Source organism: Crocuta crocuta, unplaced genomic scaffold (assembly GCF_008692635.1).
Source record: "Crocuta crocuta isolate KB4526 unplaced genomic scaffold, BGI_CrCroc_1.0 scaffold30, whole genome shotgun sequence".
Classification (NCBI taxonomy): domain Eukaryota; kingdom Metazoa; phylum Chordata; class Mammalia; order Carnivora; family Hyaenidae; genus Crocuta; species Crocuta crocuta.
This window is the reverse complement of record NW_027528345.1, coordinates 9,041,187-9,059,270: the sequence shown is the minus strand read 5'-3', so window position 1 is coordinate 9,059,270 and position 18,084 is coordinate 9,041,187. Positions and strand designations below refer to the sequence as shown.

Here is an 18,084-nt window from a genome sequence, read left to right as displayed (position 1 = left end):
AGCAAAAGACAAAGGAGAGTCTAAAAGCAGAAAACTAGAAATCCCATCTACAAATAAAGAGCAGGGTGCTGATGGAGGAACATACACAAAGAGAGAAATAATAGGGGTGGGGAGAAAGAGAAGTTGAACATTGACCAGGCAGAGAGTAAAAGCCTTAATTCAGGTAAAGAAAAAGGAGAATATGGTAGGAGGTAAGGAGAAAAGAAAAGAAAAAAAAAAAGAAAAGAAAAAAGGAAGAGAAAAAACGAAGATAATGTTACCCAGAGAAACTGTAGTCTGATTATTTCAGAGAGAGAGAAAGGAAAGTAATGACGGAGATAGACCATGCATCAAGCGATTATATATGCCTGTTTAAGCGAACCTCTAACCAGAAAACTGGGTCCAGAGGAGAGGAGAGATAAGGATGAGATAAGGGAAATACCCATCTGAATAGCAAGAATTGATCTAGAGTCAATCACAGCAATGCATTGGTGTTGATGTTGGGAGAAGAGCTGCTTCCATATCCTATAGAGGCTCCACTAACCAAGAAGCTATGTATGTCAGATGGGCGTGGTTTGGCGTAGGCAGTCTCGCCTCCACTATGCATCCCTCCACCCACCTGGACGGTTATGGGGAGAGAAAATGGCGATCCCCCAGTCCCCTCTCGAACCAGGCGTTGCAAAACACTTTTTTTGGGTCCAATCTCACTGTGCAGCGGATGCCTCCAAAGTGGGCCATGTTTTATGTCCCGCGCCCAGACTCATTTCCAGATCTTACTCTGTTTGTATTAATAATACCGCCAGGAGTGTAATTCCGCAAGCCTGGGTGCTTCCTACCGGGGGATCAGGGGATGGAGTATGGGACCGGCTCCTCTTTTTTTTTTTTTTTTTTAATATTTTTTTTTTTTTTTTACTATTTTTTATTTATTTCTAGGAGAGAGACAGCGTGAGCAGGGGAGGGTCAGAGAGAGAGGGAGACACAGACTCTGAAATAGGCTCCAGGCTCTGAGCTGGCAGTCAGCACAGAGCCCGACGCGGGGCTCGAACCCACGATCCGGGAGATCATGACCTTAGTGAAAGTCGGACGCATAACCGACTAAGCCACCCAGGCGCCCCTGGACTGGCTCCTCTTGAATCCGACTGCAACTGAGATTTCCTGGTGCCCGGCCCAAAGAAATCTCCACAGCTAGAGATGGGATTTCTCTCTGAAAGCCCTCCAGCTAAAGATGGGATGATACGATACCTCTCTGTCCCAGATGCGCTTTTTTCTCCCGTCTAGCAACCATTCTAAGATTCCCTGGCTGCTTTTTTTCTTCTTTTTGTCCCTTGGCAGATGATGCTCCCTCCCCTCTTTGTGTCAGTGCCCTGGACTGTTTTCGTCTTCCCCAGGTTGCAATTATGCACCCATGAGGCTGTCTTTTTAGTGGACTGTTTCTTTTCCTCCCAGCCTCTTGCAGTTCAGTTTTTTTGGCTTCAGCCCTTCTTTATTTGAAAGATGCAGATGCGAGATAGCGAATTCCCTACTTCTCTGCCATCTCGCCACCTTCCACCCAGTATGTCTGTGTTTCTGAATGGTGTTAAAATTTTCTGGGAAGTTTTCAATCCAAAGCCAGAAAAGGCAAAACATAAAAAGGAACCTGAGCTGAAGGAAAGTTAAATATCAACTAAGAGTATGACAAAATAAATAGAAATAGAAATAAAGTTTGAGTAAATAAAGTTAAATGAAAGAATGTCCTGAATAGACCACACTTTAGAGGTTTGGAAAAGTAAAATATCTTTTCTGGCGTAGTGAAATTGAATTAGAAATCAATATCAGAAGGATAAATAGAAAAGTTCCCAAATATGTATCATTTTTTTTAAGACACTCTATTTTCAAAATGTTTTAAATTTATTTGGAGAGAGAGAGAGAGAGCACAAGCTGGGGAGGTGCAGAGAGAAGGAGAGACAGAATCCCAAGCAGGCTCCGTGCCATCAGCACAGAGCCTGAGGCAGGGCTTGAATCCACAGACTGTGAAATCATGACCTGAGCTGAGATGAGGCAGACACTCAACTGACTGCATCACTGAGGCATCCCCCTCTCCCCGTACATTTCTAAATGCACATGGGTTAAAAGAGACATTGAAAAGGAAATTAGAAAATATTTTGAATTGAAATAAAATGAAAATAATATATCAAAACTTGTAAGATGCAGCTACAACAGTGCTAAGAGAGGCAAGAAATCTTTTAATACATTTATTAGAAAGACTGGAAGTTTTCTAAGCTTTCACCTCAAGAAGCCTGGAAAAAAACTAGCAAATTATATAAAGAGCAAGTGGAAAGAGGAAAATAATCAAGAGCAGTAAACAAAATAGAAAGCAGATGTACAATGAAGAAAACAAGTAAAGCCAAAGCAGATTTCTTGAAAATATTAGTATAAATGATAAACTTACAGTATTGACCAAAAATAAGTAAACAATTAAAAAATTAGTGATATCTGAAATGAAAATGAATTACTACAATCTTCTAGACATTAAAAAGTTATAATGTTATGTACAAACTTATCAAATACTCTTGAAAATGTAAATATCAAATACTTATATTAATAACACAAATTCCTTGAGAAACACAACCTAACAATTTTAGCACAAGAGGAAATACAAGGTTTGAGCACTTCAGTATCTGTTAAATAAATTAAACATGTAATTACAGTTGTTATGCTGAGAGACAGAGGCCAACCAAGACCACTGAAGCCGTATTAAGGGAGTCTTTATTACCGGCCGGGACTGCACAGCGTTAACACAGAACTCTAAATGTGTGGCCCCGAGTCCAAGGACTTAGGGCTTTTTATGATGAGCAAGCAGGCAGGCGGGCAGTGCAGAAGTAAAACTGAGCGGTTGTTGTAAAAAGGCTACAAAGTGATAATAAAGAGAGCGGCCCTTATCCTGGTGTGTAGGAAAACATTTGTTGTTTTGAAGGCAAGGTTTAGGGTTTTGGGGAGTTTCAAGGGAATAGCCATTATCTCAAGGAAAAGTATGCAAACTGTGTCATAAATGACCATTATCAGGGAACGTTAACCCTTGCCTTCTTATTTGTGTTTTTCCTTGAGCCTGAGGAGAGTTATGTAGCCCTCCCGGTGCAGGCCCAGAAGGTAAACTCTGGGTCAGGATGGAAGGACTGAGGCTAAATTTGTGTGCAGCACAATATTTTCCATAAAGAAAACTCCAGCCTACATGACTTTAATGGTGAAGAAATATTACCAGTTCTGCACACAAATTCATTTATAAAATAGAGATTGTAGGAAGAACTCTCAACTTGTTTTATGAGGTCAATAATAACCCTGATACTAAAATCTGACAAGGACGTGAAAAGAAAATAATTATCATGAACATAGATGGAAAAATTGCAAGCAAAACATACCAAATATAGTCAAATAATTTCTTAAAGAGACAATATATCATAATGAAGAGGGGTGCATTTGGGATAGCAAAATTAATCTAACAGTCAAAAATCAATCAATGGGAAAGGCAAATCTAAAAGAAAGAGAGAAAGAGAGAGAGAGGGAAACAAGTGATAAGAGACTTTTTTTTTTTTTGCTTAGCAACTTTAAAAGTAGCTTATTTACATTGTGGTGTATCAAACTATATGTGAAAATTAGTAATTTTATGCCAGAGTTCAGCTCCAGCCGGTCCAGAGGTCCCTAAGGATGGACAGTGTCAGCGAGAGGGAGTGAGAGAGCCCCGAGAAGCTTTCCGGCCACCAGGCAGGCATCTCTGTCCTGTTGGTTTTGGTGTCTTTATTTATAGGTCAAACATTAACATGGCATTAGAAAATGGAATTTTTACAATGGATAGTTCTCTGTGATACGATGTTTTGGAAAATGTATAGAAACAGGTTTTACAGAAGTATTCTTGCAGAACTACCCCAATTATAGTGAGGTTGAGTAACTAAGAAAATAACAGGGTGTTCTTAGTGAAAAACAGGATAATATACACATTCTAATAATGCTAAGATTAAGTCATAGGTTAAGTTGTAGATACTCTTATCCATCCTCATCATAGCTGCCAGGGTAAGGGAAGGTGTTTGTGGAATGTAGGCCTTAGGGAAGGGACTGCTATACATCACCAGTTAGCAAAGGTATATGAAGTAACTATTGTTCTGCCCTTATCTGTTCCTTCTCTTTAAGTTAGGCTCTTTGTCTCCAGGCAAGACTTGATTTTCCAGTTATATTCTTTATGGCACCAGAGAGCCAACAATACCTTTAAAGAGTTTAGCTCATTTCCAATACTTAGAATAGCCTCTTCGAGTGTATTTACCTTTGTGTCTAGTTTTATGATTTCTTGAATAGCTAGGGCATGAGAGACATTTTTGGTTAGTTGATTTACATGTTGAGCTGTATGAACCTCTTGGACTAACGCAACTAAGAAACAGAATTGTACATGTAAAGGTCAGTCTTTTATGAGTAAGGGTCATTAGCCCGTTCATNTAGCAGGGCCGGAATAAGGGGATAAGTCACTCCCGATATTGATCAACAAGGTACCCTAGGGGTCAGTGCTCAAGCAGAAATAATTGAGTAGGGGTAGATATCAGTCATCATCTGATTGGCAAGACACTGTGCAAACTTGCTTTAACCTCGCAAGGAGCTTTCTTGACTAGTGGACTCAGAATGGCTCCCAACAATTTTATAACTGTGATAATAGCAGTGTAATATTTTTAAAAAATTATTCAAAGTTTATTTTTCCAACAAAAGTAAAATGATTGAAAATTTAAATTAGTTTCTTAAAATTTTTATAACTTTTTTTTTTTTTTTAATTCTCAAGTTAGTTAACACACAGTGTAGCCTTAGCTTCAGGAGTAGAATCCAGTGATTCATCTCTTACATATGATACCCAGTGCTCATCCTGAAAAGTGCCCTCCTTAATGCCTGTTATCCATTTAACCCACTTCCCAACCCCCCACCTGCTGGGAGCCACACCGGCCTCTCCGGATGGCAGTCACAGCAAGGAAATGGCAGTGTTTGCACAGCTCCTGCCATGAGAAATGAAAACTGGTATCTCTTTCTGCTACTACTGGCTCATGTTGGAAATGAGCCTGCTGGTATTGACCAGACCTCACAATATTCCATATCAGACCCATATTCTGAACACAGATACCTCATAAGGAAAAACATATTCCTGCCTTTACAAAAGAGATTTTAGATGAAAGCTCTGTGGATGATTGTCAAAAGGCTCTTCCTATGGGCCTTGCAGATCCAAGACTTAGGTAATAAAGGGGGTTAAGAACACAAGAGTTACAACTGAGCCTGGCCCTGAGACAAAGAGCCTAATTTAGAGTTAAGGTACAGGTAAGGGCAAAACATAACTTACTAATTGGTGATGCATACCAGTCCCTTCCTCAAGGCCTACATTCCACAAACACCCTCCCCTACTGGCAGCTGGGATGAGGATAGATGAGTAGTTAACACATACCCAAAAGCAAAAGGTTAACACATTTAGAGCCCCCATGGTGTTCATGTTGTGCCCGAATCGTGAGTCCCCTGAGACTCCTAAGGAGTCATCACTGATTCAAGTACATAAGGGTCTTTATTACAAGCTCGAGCAGGGGCTCACCCGTCTACCGGCGCAGTGGCAGCAAGGAGAAGCCTCGAACAATGGTGAGCAGGGTTTTTATGGGGTAAGGTAGGGGGGTGTTACAGTGCACACGTTGTACGTTTTGCATCATCACATAAGCACCAATCATAATTGTACAACATCCATGGTTATAGTTTTGACCATTCAGTACTTGTGAGGCTTCCGTTACTTTTGGCGGGACCCAATCATGACCTTTGAGAATCCTTTGAAAATGACCAATTATGAGGTGAGCTCAAAGGGCCTAGGTGGGGTTTAGGCAAGCGGTGAGTGATTGGCTAGTTTGTACAGAGTAACTACCTGCAGTTCCCAGCCCTGACTCAGACCACAGGAATGTTACACATTTCTTTTGATTGGCTGATCCGAGGGTGGTCCTGAGGGTAGCTTCAGCTGAAGCTTTTCCTGGAATTAGGGCTACGTGCAGCCCGAGGTTGCTCTTAATGGTGGACTTAATTTCAGGCTCTTCAGTTCACACATTCAGAATCAAATAGGTTTCCACAAACAAACCAGTTCAGAAACATTCATCCTCTTGAGAGCCAGACAGAATGACTCCTAGCTTATCTATATACAACTTAACCTATATATTATCCTGTTTTTCTCTAAGAGCATCCTGTTAATTCCTTGGTTGTAAATTCACTATGACTGGGATAATTCTGCAGAATATAAAAAACTTGTTATCGCAAAAGGCCTCCCATTGTAGAAATTCCTTTCTCTGACTTCATGTTGTTGCTGAACCTTTAAATAAAGACACCAAAACCGACAGGACAGAGATGTCTGCCTGGTGATCAAAAGAATCTCGAGGCTCTCTCACCCTCCTTCTCGCTGACACCGTCCATCCTTCAGGGACCCCTGGACCTGCTGGAGCCGGCCTCCGGCACCCACCCCCATTAACCCTCTTATGGTTATAAGAGACTCTTAATGATAGAGAACAAACTAAAGGTTGATGGAGGGAGATGGGTGGAGGATGGGCTAGATGGGAGATGAGCATTAAGGAGGGCACTTGTTATGATGAGCACGCAGTGTTGTATGTAAGTGATGAATCATTGAAAAGAAAAAAAAACCCACAATGAGATAACATTTCATAACCATTAGTACAGCTATTATAACAACAAGTACAAAAACCCAAAACAGAAAATAATAAGTGTTAGTGAGAACGCAGAGAAATTGAAATCCTTGTATGTTGCTGGTAGGAATATAAAACAGTGTAGCTAATGAGGGAGCATAAGAGTAGCTGAGGGCAAAGCACAAGCTAGTGCACCCCCCTCCCCCCACTCATCCCTGCCAGGAGGGATGTATGTGATATTCCTCAGATACTTCTGGATGCCCAAGAACAAAGGAAAGGAAAGAAAACAAATGGTTAACTGATAGAGATCACAGTCATGCAGGACATGAGTCTCCATCAGTTTACAAATATCTCATAAAATTATAAGAAAAAGGCAATCTTATCAATAGCCTAATCTCCAGAAACCTATAGACTCAGTTTCCTGGAGCTCCAACGTCACCCTCCCCTCCATAGTGATGTGGGGAACACAGGCAAGAAGGAAATGGCAGATAAATTGAATTTCCTTATACCCTGCAGCCCATTGACAAATACTTGAGGCAAATACAGAGTACAACCTTTCTCCAGGAACCTCCTACCATCCTAATGTTAATATTTTCCTGGAGGGAAAAACAACCTTAGCTTGACAATAGCCAGGCCTCATGTATCTTAGGAGTCCTCTTTAGCATATCAAAGTCCCTCTGGGGGCCTCCTATTTGACCTCACCTCCCCAACTCCATAGTATAAAACCAGTCATTCAGGGCATGTGGGTGGCTCAGTTGCTAAGTGTGGACTCTTGATTTTGGCTCAGGTCACAGTCTCAACAGTTCATGAGTTTAATCCCCACTTCAGGCTCTGTACTGACAGCAAAGGAGACTGCTTGGGATTCTCTCTCCTCTCTCGCAAAGTAAATATTCTTTCTTGGCCATCAGCTCTGGAAACCCCCGCCCCCTACCAAATCCAAAACTTGATCAGTTTCAGTTTGGGAAGGTGAAAATGTTCTGGAGATGGATGTAAGTGATGGTTACACAGCAATGTAAGGTACTTAATACCTCTGAACTGAATTGTACGCTTAAATATGGTTAAAATGATAAATTTTATGTCGTGTATATTTTGCCACAATTTTATTTTTTTTTAATGTTTTTATTTATTTCTAGGAGAGAGAGAGAGAGAGAGACAGCGTGAGCAGGGGAGGGTCAGAGAGAGAGGGAGCCACAGACTCTGAAACAGGCTCCAGGCTCTGAGCTGGCAGTCAGCACAGAGCCCGAAGCGGGGCTTGAACCCACGAACCGCGAGATCATGACCTAAGCGAAAGTCGGATGCTTAACCAACTAAGCCACCCAGGCGCCCCTATTTTGCCACAATTTTAAACTTCAACCAATGCAATATATCCAATTAGAAACATAAACATAAGATCATTTCAATAGATTTATGAAAAGCAATGGACAGTACGCAGCCCTCAATAATGACTATAATTCTCAACAAATTAGGAATAAATATTCATCTATTTTGCCCATTAATATATACAGTTGGTGATGTTCTTATCAATTTAACTGATATAATAAATACATTAAACATCATCTGTTATAGCTGATTCCAACTTGTAGACTTTCTTAAAATGTCTTTTAATTTTGTGGGTTTCTTTTTTTGAGAAACAGAAATATTAACTTTTATGTAATCAAATATGTTCAACTTTCCATATGAAGATTCTTTTTTTCCCAAAGCATAGAAAATTCTTTTGTTAATATGAAGCAAACATCAAACATGTTTGTAACTCTTAATTTGTCTTAGAACTTAAATACTTTACATTCACTATCCCATTATTATTGACATTATACATTATTATATATAAGGTAAATTTGGCCAGTCACATATATGGACAAGGAAACTTAGAGTAAAGGAAGTTAATAAAAATAACCTAATAATGTATATTAAATGGTGTAAGTTGATTATGGTGTTACATGAATATTTAATAAAAAATTTTTTTTTGCTTTCAAGTGTTGTCTGTGGAGCATCCTTCACCTCTTTGTTCTTCTATCCACAGATGAGAGGATTCAGCATGGGAGTGATCATGTCATACTGCATAGAGATCAGATCCGGAATGAGGGGTGAATTCTGAAGTTGGAATGAAATAATGAAGAAGATCTGAGCCATAGAACGAGATCATTGTGGTAAGGTGGAGGAGCAGGTGGGAAAAGCTTTGCTTCTGCCAGAGGTGGAGGTGAGGCTCAGGATGGTGGTGATAATGTGGGTATAAGAGATGAAGATTGAGAGGGAAGTTACAAAGCCGTGTGGGAGGAAAGAGCAGAATATGACAATGAGGTTTGTAGAAACATCTGAGCAAGAGAGAAGGAAGAGAGAGGGCAGCTCACAGCTAGGCTGGAATGGGTATTACAGAAGCCCATTTTCATTGCCAAAGGGGCATTAATGAGTGGGTCCAGAATGGCCAGGTTTCATGAACCCTATGCTAGCTGCACACACCACTGTTTATTCATCACCTGGCCATTGAGCAGTGGGTGGCAGATGGTGGCATAGTGGTCATAGACCATCACTGAGAATGGGCAGACTCCAGTCCCTACCATGATAGATACAAAGAAGACCTGAGCCAGGCAGTCTTCTTCTGAGATGGTTTTCCTCATAGAAAGGAGCTTTATCAACATCTTGGGGACAGTGACAAGGGAAACAGAGGTCTAAGAAAGAGAGGTAATTCAGGAAGAAGTACACCAGGGTGTGGAGGTAAGAATCTGCCTTGGGCACCAGCAACATTGTCAGATTTCCTATTAGGGTCAGGAGGTAAATCACCAAGAAAAGCAAAAAGAAGAGAGCCTGGATGTTGGGGTCAGCAGATAGTTCAAGCAGGGTAAACTCTGTGATGGTGGTGCGGTTCCCCTAGGCCATTTAAAAAGACTCTCCCCGAAATACGGTTATGAAAAGCATGGCAATGAAGTTTCTGTTTTCCTCCAGCCAAATTTCATATTGATTGTATTCTCTTGTAATATCATAATCATCCAGAAAATATATCTTAATTTCCATCATGGGCCAAGTTTTGTGTCAGTCACATGGAACGTAAAGAATAAGATTCAATGCCTATATTTTAAAATGTCATAGTTCAAAGAAGAACACAAAAATAAAAATAAGCAATTAAATCAGAATGTGAGTAACTGAAATGGGAACTTAAAGTTTGATTTGAGAGAAGTCAGTAATGTCATCTGATTTAAGACAGTGGAAGACTTTCTCTAGGAAGTCATGGAATGGAAGCACATTTAGCTGGAAGATTAGGATCGAGAGGTAGAAAGGCATATTTGGTAAAACATGGGCATTTCTTAATAGTTAAGAGCTTAGAATATGGGTAGATAATAGTGCAATGATTAAGGATGTAGGGTCCTGTGTCAGACTAAAATCAAATCCCAGCTCCACCTTGTGCATATTACATTACTGTCCATGACTTCTGTTACCTTGCTGAAAATTAAGATAACAATATACCTCTGTTAGAGTTGTTAGGAGAATTGAATGTGATAACATAAGTTCATTTTAAAAGCCTGTATAATATTTCTTAATGTACTGTCATCAATATTTGAGATTATAATTGTAGTCTAAAACAAATAATATCCTCATGCAGAATTATCCCTGATCAGAGTTAAAATTGTTTTTGCCACTACTGCTCCTGTTCATTACTGAAAGGGTTATAATAGAATCATTTTGAAATCACTATAAGTAGATGCTTTCCTTTTTCCATCTCCCACCTGAAAGAGCATTTGGAATCACATCAAAGTTTTCAAGGATTAAAGACCTTAAAGTTACTGAAGGCAATGTTACTCAGAAGGAATGAGCAGCCAGATTTGAGAGATGACAAGGGAGAGAGAAGGTGAACTTGTGGACCCAGAAAGAAATCAATTTCTGGGATAGATGTGTACTCCACGGACAGCCAGACCTCCAGGGAAATAAGGAAGAGGTCATATAACGGAGTACCTTGCCAGTGTCTACTGCATGGATTGCTCACTCAGGCAAGGCAGAAAAGAAATAAAGTAAGGGCAGAATTTTAGGATCTCATGATCCTAGAACTCTGAGAACTTGGCAGGACATCTAAATTATTCTGGAATTACCACAAGAGATTCTTACTAAATAACTTTCCTCTGTCCGTTCTAAGAGGCTTCTTAAAAAGGGAAATAGAGCATTCAGCCATGTGGATACTTGGATTTATCCTTTGATCTTTGTCCTGAGACACTTTTCTCAATACGCTAGTACCAACACCTTTTACTGTACCTTGACTTTGGTTTTGCCCAAACACTCAAGTCTGGTTTATAAGAATACTCTGCCTGTTTGAACATTGGATGTTATCCATCAGTTCTAGCATTGGTCAGATGTGTTAGAATTGGACCTTTAGGTCACTTGTAGGACTTATATGGTGGCTGAGTCTACTTCCTCTTCTTGCCATTCCTTTGTTGCCCTGTTCCCAATAAATTTTAAACCTGACCAAGGGTAACTTGGAGTCCTTACTTTTCAACTGATCAGCCATCAACACATCCCTATTCCTTTCCCAATACCCAAATGCATGTTACCTATACATCTTCTTCAACAGACAGTCTACTTCCTGATGTGGCTATAGGGCTTGTGTTTGATTCAGTTTTTAAGAATGAAAAATGATTGGGAGAAGGCATTTTTTTATACGTGGTTTTATGACTAAGGTTATAAAATCCTGCTACTGATAATATTTTTTCTTGTATTCTTCACTATTAGAGTGAAATAGCTATATGGAATTTTTTTTCTTTCAAATTGTCTAAAACACAATCACCCTGTCACCTCTTCATTTGTTCCTCTGTTTTCCAAATACCTTGTCTCAGCCATAGACAGAATACTTTAGTCTAAGTAATCCTCAAAGCTGCTTCATTTAGGTACCTTAAGGGTTGACTGCCCGGCAACAGTAGCTCAGAGAATGGTTGATACAATGCCAATTATTCCTTATAGTGAGAACTTGAAGATTTTGTAATAAAGAGTACCAGTGGGGTTCCCTTAAGTGTGGCATTTGGAACTTCTAGGTTGAAGCAATTACTAAAACTCCCATATGCGAACTCCTGATAAGGAAGTTCATAGGGGACAGAAAAGGCATTTTTTTTAAGCTGTCTTCCTTGCAAAAAAAAAATATTTTTCACTTGACGCTCTAAAGCAATTTCACCCAGGTAAATCTGCTGCGTACATGTGAGTTTAAGATAAAATGAGTAAAAAATTATAATAAGGGAAAGAAATCTCATAACTAGTCATTTGTCTAGACTGCCCAGTCAACTTTTTCTGGTGTGATTAACCTATATATACAAATCCATGTGTATTTAAGTCACATGATGGCTTTATAGCAATTTTCATGCTTAGTGATTAAGATTTCATTTAAATAAGCATTTACTTACTGAATGTATCATGTAATAAGTCATAATATATTATGATAAATCATGATTTCCACTTATTTATGATTTACTATAATATTACCATTCAAACTAGAATGTTTAACAGTGATTTTCATTCCCCCTGTCAATTTATTAAATAAACATAAACAATAGAATAGTAAGAAAATTAGAATACACAAGTCCATTTAGAACATTGTCTTCTTCTTCTTCTTCTTTTTATTTTTTTTACAAATAGTTTATTGTCAAGCTGGTTTCCACATAACACCCAGTGCTCATCCCCACAAGTGCCTTCCTCCATGCCCATCTCCCCCCCTCACCCCCAAACCCATGAGTCCTCAGTTTGTTCTCAGCATTCAAGAGTCTCTCATGGTTTGTAGAACATTGTCTTCTTACAGGAAACGATGTGGATGCTAAAATTATTTCATTTCTATTAGTTAAAATTTTTTTAACGTTTATTTATTTTTGAGACAAGGAGAGACAGAGCTTGAGCTGGGGAGGGGCAGAGAGAGAGGGAGACACAGAATCTGAAACAGGCTCCAGGCTCTGAGCTGTCAGCACAGAGCCCGACCTGGGGCTCGAACCCATGGACTGCGAGATCATGACGTGAGCTGAAGTTGGCCACTTAACCGACTGTGCCACCCAGGCACCCCTATATTAGTTTTTATAAAATTAAAATTAGGTATATGAAATATTTACATATACAGATATATAGTATTTATATCCCAACTATATTTCCTGGGACCCACCTGAGTTCATCTGCATAGTGATAGATTCCCAGCTCAAGTACCTGCATCAATTTACTTCTACAAAAGAGGATAATCTCTAGAATCATGGGATCTTGCTCCAAGCACACATACTTAACCCAGAAGTTCAGGGTGCTAATGGCCATCAGGATCAAACTTAAACAATAGGAAATGGAAATCAGTGGATAAATGCCCCAGGAGGAAAGTTCCTGAGTTATGTATCACACTGCTTTTTTGAGGGTCCCCATTGAGATTGAGTTCTATTTCCCATTATAAAATCATTAATACATCCTTTATTGGTTTTTCTTTCTTGTCTCAGGCCTCCCATTTCCTTACTTTGAATCATCTCCCAAACACTCTATTGGTACCCAAATCCATGTCTCATTAAATGCTTCTGGGAGAATGCATAAGAAGATGGTACCAAATGAGGTTCTAGAGAAGAGTGGGATTCTGGTATTACATCCCTTGCCAGTTGAGTGGCAGCAGGAGCTTTTTCTAGGGGTAAGTACTATGGGGATAACCCCTTTAACATCCAATTACTAGGATTCGTATCTGTGGTAGATTTGAATGATGTACATATAGGAGAGAGTGAAAATATTGGCTTTAGCTGCAGCAATTCAAAAATATGCATATAATGATAATTATAAAGACTGTGGACAGCCAAACATTTGTCACTTGGGCTAGAGGCCCTGAAATAGAAAATGTATTTTCAAATCAGTCAGCTATCAACTTAGGGTGCACCAGAGATCCAAAAATATTATATGGATGCATTGAAGAAACCCTTATTTCCTATTGCAGAAAGGGAGACTGTACTGAACACAAAGTTCAAGATTTGAACCATAAAGAAATCTAAATATGTAGCTCTAGAAGGTCTCCCGTGCTAAAGTAAAGGCCTTGATAAGAAAGGAACTAAACCCTGAGGTCAGGAATGTGAATATTTGAGTAGACATGTTTGAGAACCCTGAACCCACATTGCCTTAAATCTTCAGGCTTCCAGAAGTGATGGTCCCTCCCAGTACCCTTTATTAAAGTCCATCACTCTCACACTGTTTGGATGAAAAAGCCCCAGCTGGGGCACATGCTTCACAAGATGATGTGTGTCCTCTTCAGTGTCTGTCCTAACTTCCCTTCATTGCTTCTAGACCAATAACATGGGTCAGATCTCAGGACTATAGGAAAATTTGGCATCCCTGTAGGAAGAAATAGCTTATTCATTGAAAGGGCAGCAAGATACAGTTAGTATGTTCTAGCAGGAATTTGTGAAACACATATATCTTAAAGGTATTGGTGGGAGAAGGGTGATTTATTTAAATGGTCGCACTGTCACATAACTTAAAATTCTATATCCCTGAAAGGGTGCAATAGAAGCATCCACACAATGGAGTAAGTTAGCTGAAGTTGCCAGAACTGCCTCACACCTATTGAGGACAGAAAAAGACTTGTGCATAGTAAGTAGTTTCATTATTTATGGCTGGAGTATCCATCATCTGACTGTGTTCTTCATGAGGCCCTCACTTTGCTAAAGTTCTAAGGAGTTCATTACTGAAAAGAGAAATGAAATCACTCAGAACCTCAGGAGAGTCTGTCCTGTGTACACAAGGTTTGATGGTTGGAGATGCTGCCATGGAATTGGGCTACTTATTGCCAAAGGAAATAAGAAAATGGAATAGAAGAAGCCTACGGGGGGCACCTGGGTGGCTTAGTCGGTTAAGCGTCCGACTTTCGCTTAGGTCATGATCTCGCGGTTCGTGGGTTCGAGCCCCGCGTCGGGCTCTGTGCTGACTGCCAGCTCAGAGCCTGGAGCCTGTTTCAGTCTGTGACTCCCTCTCTCTCTGACCCTCCCCTGCTCACGCTGTCTCTCTCTCTCTCTCTCCTAGAAATAAATAAAAGATTAAAAAAATATATATAAAAAAAAAAGAAGCCAGACGGCTATCTTTAATAGTCAAGTGTAAGGTGAACACAATTACTGTGATGTGTACAAGGCCATATTGGCAACCAAGGTGTGTTGGCCTGCAAGCATCTGTACTGATGCATAACTGATCTCAATGTTCATAGTGGGGAGATAGATAGGCAGCCAGTAAGCCATTATTTCTTTATTAATAATGCCCCCCCCAAACATGATTGGGAAAAGGTGAGCAGAGGCTTATGTTAGCTGCTACAATGAAAACCCACAGTCCTGTGTCAAGTTTCCAGATCTGAACTAGTTCTAAGACCCAGAGTCCATCTCATTAAGGGGAAGCCAGTTGCTCTTGAGGAAAGTCCTACAGTCACAATAGTGACAATAGTGTTTTCAAAACTATTACTCAAAATTTCCCCCAAACTATTAATTTATTAAACTAAATGCACACTGAGAAAATAAAAATACTTAGATCTTTTGAGGACTATTATGCACAGGGTCTGAGCTGAACCCTGGTACCTGGAACATAAAACACCAGCAAGTCCTCATGGGCAGGTAGTGTCATGACACTTGCCACTATTGCACCAATGCCTTAGCTATATATAGTTCACACCTGTGGCCTCCTAGAAATTTTCCCATGATCAGCTGATGGAGGAAGATAAGCCCAGGTTGAATTTGTGATTGAGTTTTCTAAGTTAGTTAGTAAAAGCTGAAAAAGCCTGACATACTACACTTCTACTAAGCGGTGGCTCCTAGAGATAGTGAGGAGAAATCCTCTCAATGGACAGAAGTTTGAGTGGTGTACTTTAGACATCAACTTTGTATGGAGATAGAATTGATCCAAAATAGGGTTGCACATGAACTCCTGGGTAGTGGAAAATGGCTTAGCTGAATGGTCAGGGGCTGATAATGAGGAAGATTGGAAGTTGGGACAAAGAAGTCTTGGAAGAAGGAAAGTGGATGAATGTATAAGTGTTCATAAAATGTGTGGATCTTGATTTCTCATAAATGAAGAAGGCCCAGGAAGGACAGGGAGGGTCAACAAGTGGGGGTCTGTCAACTTTGTCCTTGATCACCTCAGTACTTGTACAATGGGCCAAAGTTATAGCTATAATACAGGGATGGAATTATGCTTTGGTCCAACGGCATGGACTCCCTTTCACCAAGATTGGCATAGCTGTTGTTGCAGCTTAGTGTCCAAGTTGTAAGAAGCAGAGAGAAATACCAAAGCCTTGATGTAGAATATCCTTCAAAGAGATTAATCACCCTCTTGGTAGTAAGTTGATTACATCAGACATTTTTAGTCTGGAGAAGCCTCTAAATTCTTCCCACTTGTATTAGCACTTATTCTAGATATTAGTTAACCTTCTCCGTCCACAGTGCCTCCCATCTAAGGACTGATAGAATACCCAGTTTATAAGCTTAGGGATCCTACATATTATTACCTTGTACCAAAGGACCCACTTTATGGCAAAGAGCTGAGGCAATGGGCACATGACCATGGTGTCCATTGTTCCTACACTATATCACATCACATAGAAGATTCTGGTCTGACAGAATGTAAGAATGGTATAAATGGGTGATATGCCAGCTTGATTATCACACCCTCAGTGAACATCTTCCATGAAGCAGACTATACAGTGAATCAATGGCCATTATACGATGCTCTGTCCATGTTAGCTAAAATACTAGGGCTTCAGGAACCATAGGGATAAAGTTGAATTAGATCTCTCATCATCATTTCTAGTGACCTGTTTGGGGAAGTTGTGCTTTCCATATCTGATATTTTAGACTCTGGGGAATTAGAAATTGGAGGACTTTGGAATAAGCTAGGGAGAATACTCCCATCAGCTAACAGTGTGATGCTTCCACCAGACCTAAGGCTACAACTGCTACCTGGTCATTTTGGGCTTCTCATACCAAATAAGAAGCTATTACATTTATAAGGTTCTTTATCATGAGTAGCCAGGGATCCTTCTACATAATGGGAGCATGAAGATGTTAGCTGGGTTCCCTGGGGACCTTTTGCTTCCATGTTTAGTGAGAGTAGTAAATGGGCAATTGCAGCAACCGAATCCTGACAGGAGCGAGGTCACTAGGACCTCAAATTCTTCATCTCACTGGACTGTACTGATGAGTTATTTAGAAATATAAAGGAGCCAATAATTCTTATTTTATAAAATTAATTTCAGGATATTTGAAATATGGAAAGAAATACAGGACATTTTATGAAGCAAGCAAGCAAAATGAGATTGACAGAAATAAAAAAGTAATCTATAATAAAAAATCATACTTGTGGCCTGCAGCTGGCATGTCTACTAGGCAGCCAGTAGTGTCCTCCTATGAGAAAAGTGTGAGGCTGGGATCAGGGCAGCTTTGATCTACACTCCTCTGTGCACTTGTGTGCTTGGAGCCCATAGGAGAAAATGACAACAAAACAACCTGATATCAGCTAAGAAACAGAGACAAGAGTCAGTGAACCTGAAGAGATATTGGATGTTCCAATGGCTCCGTAGCACCTATGGAGTATGGCGTGAAAAGTAAAATGGGTCAATGACATTGAGAAGTCAGTGCTCATAAAATACTTTGAAAAGAGTGTATGGGCCCAAGTGACAGACAATATGGATTGGAATTTTTACTGGGGGAGCTGCAAACAATCTGAAATGTTTTAGGGTCAAAACCATGTATTGGAAAAAAGACAATTTCTTCAACAAATGGTATTGGGAAAACTGGACAGCTACATGCAAAAGAATGAAACTAGAACACTTTCTTACACCATACACAAAAATAAATTCATAATGGATTAAAGACCTAAGGATCTAAATGTGAGACCTGAAACCATAAAAATTCTAGAGAACACAGGCAGTAACTTCTCTGACATTGGCCATAGCAGCTTCTTACTAGATATGTCTTCGGAGGCAAGGGAAACAAAAGCAAAAATAAACTGTTAGGACTTCATCAAAATAAAAAGCTTTGACACAGTGAAGGAAACAATCCACAAAACTAAAAGGCAGTCTACAGAATGGGAAAAGATATTTGCAAATGACATATCTGTCAAAGGGTTAGTATCTAAAATCTATAAAGAATTTATCAAACTCAACACCCAAAAAACAAATAATCCAGTTAAAAAATGGGCAGAAGACATCAATAGACATTTTCCAAAGAAGACATTCAGATGGCTAGGAGACACATGAAAAGATGCTCAACATCACTCATTATCAGGAAAATACAAATCAAAACTACTATGAGATCTTACCTCATACCTGTCAGAATGGCTAAAATTAACAGCACAGGAAACAACAGGTGTTGGAAAGAACGTGGAGAAAGGGAAATCCTTTCACACTTCTGGTGGGAATGCAAACTGGTGGGAATGCAGCTACTCTAGAAAACATTACGGAGTTCCTCAAAAAGTTAAAAATAGAACTATG

The 18,084-nt window shown here is 39.8% G+C and overlaps 1 pseudogene; it reads right to left on the bottom strand.

Moving 5' to 3' along the window:
* Nucleotides 1–454: 454 nt before the first annotated feature.
* LOC144222960 (olfactory receptor 8S1-like) lies at nucleotides 455–16,167 on the bottom strand (annotated as a pseudogene).
* Nucleotides 16,168–18,084: the final 1,917 nt, after the last annotated feature.